The 2,826-nt window shown below is 38.5% G+C and overlaps 1 protein-coding gene across 2 annotated transcripts in view; it reads right to left on the bottom strand.

Moving 5' to 3' along the window:
• LOC103465717 (ethanolamine kinase 1) overlaps positions 1–2,826 on the bottom strand; it is a 32,817-nt gene that overhangs the window by 19,625 nt on the left and 10,366 nt on the right. The gene's annotated exons all lie outside the window — the stretch shown is intronic.

Below are 2,826 nucleotides of genomic sequence, written 5' to 3'. Positions count from 1 at the left end.
TATAGTTTTTAACAAAGAAAAAGTTTATGAAGAAAATATTCTAAAGTTCATATTTGTTAAGTTTTCTTTAAAAGAACGCTGAGCATTTGGCAAAATGTTACATTTTGTTCCCCTGAGATTTGAGTAGGATGTGACACAAAAGCCACTTCTCAAAATGGGAAAGATAGGAAAACATTCAAGCAAGCTGGACACAGAGCGCTGCATCCTTAAATCTGCTATTAAGGACTCAGCCCTCCGTCTCCAACGCCAAACCATGGATTCGTTCACGCCGAGCTTACGTGCAGCGGCTCTATTTCCCTCCTGCACTGTCAGATCTTTAGCCTTCAACTTAAAAGCTGCATCATATGAACTTCTTCGTGTTGTTTCCATGATGAGGGGGTATGAGTTTGAAAACATTTCTCCGTAATGCCTGCTGCTAGCATGTGCTTGTTCTAAATGAAAATCAGCTCGTTCTTCTTTGATTTCCAATTTTGACTACCAATGATTCACTTCCTGCTAAAAAGCCCCCTGGTGGTGAAGAAAAATCCACAGAAAAGCCACACCGGGCTATAAGCCGCATGGTTCAAAGTGTAGGAAAAAAGTAGCAGCTTATAGTCCGTAAATAATGATTTAAGGCAAAAGAAATAAACAAATATAAAAGTTCTTTATCTAGACAAATCAAAGGCAGTTCAAAATGCTTTACGCCTTAAAAATGTCACCAATTATGACAGAAACAACAAACTCTACGGTTTGTCAAATGCAATCATCAAAATCATCAAGCAAATAGGCCAATATGCATAATGATCCCACCCAACTAATTAACTTTAATGAATGGCCGGAGTCCAAAGTAAACTCGACAGAATATTTTAATTAAGATTTTACTGCTTGACCTGAATCCGGCCTAAATTTCGGGTCGGGTTCAGGCCATAAATCTAAAATCATCAAGCAAATGAAGGTCAAAAACTTTGATCAGTGTTCCAGTTATTTTGAATCACAGGTGGATCTAAACAGGTGGGTTTTTCAGCCTTTTATTTAATTGAAGTCAATGTTTCAGCAGTTTTGTACTTTTCTGGAAGTTTGTTCCAAATTGCTGTAGCATAAAAAAATGAATGCAGCTACTCCATGTTTGGTTCTGGTTCTAGGGATTCAGAACCAGAAGACCTGAGCGGTCTGGAACGTTGATACCATGATGACAGGTCTTTAGTGTACTTTGATCCTAACCCAAAACACATTCACACGTTTTTAGTTCCAAAAGACAAATCTAAACTGGCTAAAATCTGTAATAAAAACTGGATATATGAAGATTGTTAACAGTACACCTCTGATGATAATTCTAGGAAGAATTCGTGGAACGGCGTTAAACCCAGAGATGAGAAACCGGTGGAAAATCGGACCACAGCCCTGACGTCTTCGACCCTTCACTTGAACAACGTGTTTGTAAACCAGCTGGACTCGGCGAGAGGTCAAACATCCCGTTTTCTTCCCTCTCTGTTGATCACTGCAGCGTCTTAAAGCGCCACAAGCTGATCCGTTTTTATTTTTTGCTTGCAGTCAGTCTGTCTGCCTGGACAAGACGGAGCTCCTAGCAGTGTTATTTAAACACTACCTATTTATCCGAAGGGGGACAAACAGACTCTTGCGGTATTATACACACTTACGGACGTGATTTAGTGCGGCCTGCGAGGAACGCAATAAAAGCGAAAAGAGCCTCGCTTTGTTTATGATGCTGACACTGAGGTTCTGCTATTTTTTTTTATACAAATCCACCTACACATACTGAATAAGTCCTGTTAGACAGAGATGAAGGAGATGTCATAAAGATATTGTGTTCAGATCAGGGTTATAATAATTCTGGGTTTTTCATTAAGTTGGTTTTGACTTTATGTTCAACTTATCCAGTTAGATTTTAGGGTGTATTTGCTAGTTTTTGTTAGTTAATATTAGCTAAGTATTGTTTAGTTATTGTAGTTTGTGTTTACATACTGCATTTTTAGGTGCAGAATTCAAAAAGATCAAAGCATTGTATTGGGATTTTATACATTTATAGGGGTAATGAATACCCAACAGAAGACACCATTTTTAGAAAATGTTTTCAATTATTCTTGAACAGCCAACTGACTCTGGTGTTTTCTCACAACTTTGTTGCTGTTTTTGCAGACGAGCTCAAGTGCCACCAGGTTTACGCTGGAGTCGTAATTTGCGGGAAAGAAAAAAAACAATTTCACATCAGTCCACATGTGGGCTAGTAGGTTTTACAAACGCACAATATCGTTTCAGTTACAGTTTTTCCCCATTAACATTTTTGTTAAGTTCGGTGTTTGTTATTTTATTTTAGTTAAAGCAGCAGTATGTAACTTTATAAAAAATATTTTAACTTTAAATATTTGTTGAAACTGTCATCATGTCGTGACAGTATGGAATGAGACAATCTGTGAAAAGAAAAGTAATCAGCCTCCTCGGCTTCTCCCAGCGTTACTAGAAACAACCAATCAGAGCCAGAAGGCAGGTCTTAGCGCTGTCAGTCACCCTGTGCTATGCTGCAGCTAGCATAACCGCTTGTGAATCCTAAAGCTAGTTAGCATAGCCACCAATGACGGTGGTTAAGTTGCTTTTGTGCCATTAGCACATTGAGCAGCGAGTACGTGAAGTTGATTGACAGCACTAACATCCACCTCCTGGCCCTGATTGGTTGTTTTTGGTCGGGAGCGATTCATTTTTTCAGAAAGCAACAGCATCTCAGGAAGCAGGTTCAAAAGATCGATCTATTGACAGATTATCTGTCTCATATCAAACTGTCATGATATATTGCAGTTTTAACAAATACAGTATGTAAAAAATGATATATAT

Source organism: Poecilia reticulata, linkage group LG6, assembly GCF_000633615.1.
Source record: "Poecilia reticulata strain Guanapo linkage group LG6, Guppy_female_1.0+MT, whole genome shotgun sequence".
Lineage (NCBI taxonomy): Eukaryota > Metazoa > Chordata > Actinopteri > Cyprinodontiformes > Poeciliidae > Poecilia > Poecilia reticulata.
The sequence above is the reverse complement of the archived record's forward strand: the minus strand, read 5'-3'. Positions and strand labels throughout refer to the sequence as shown.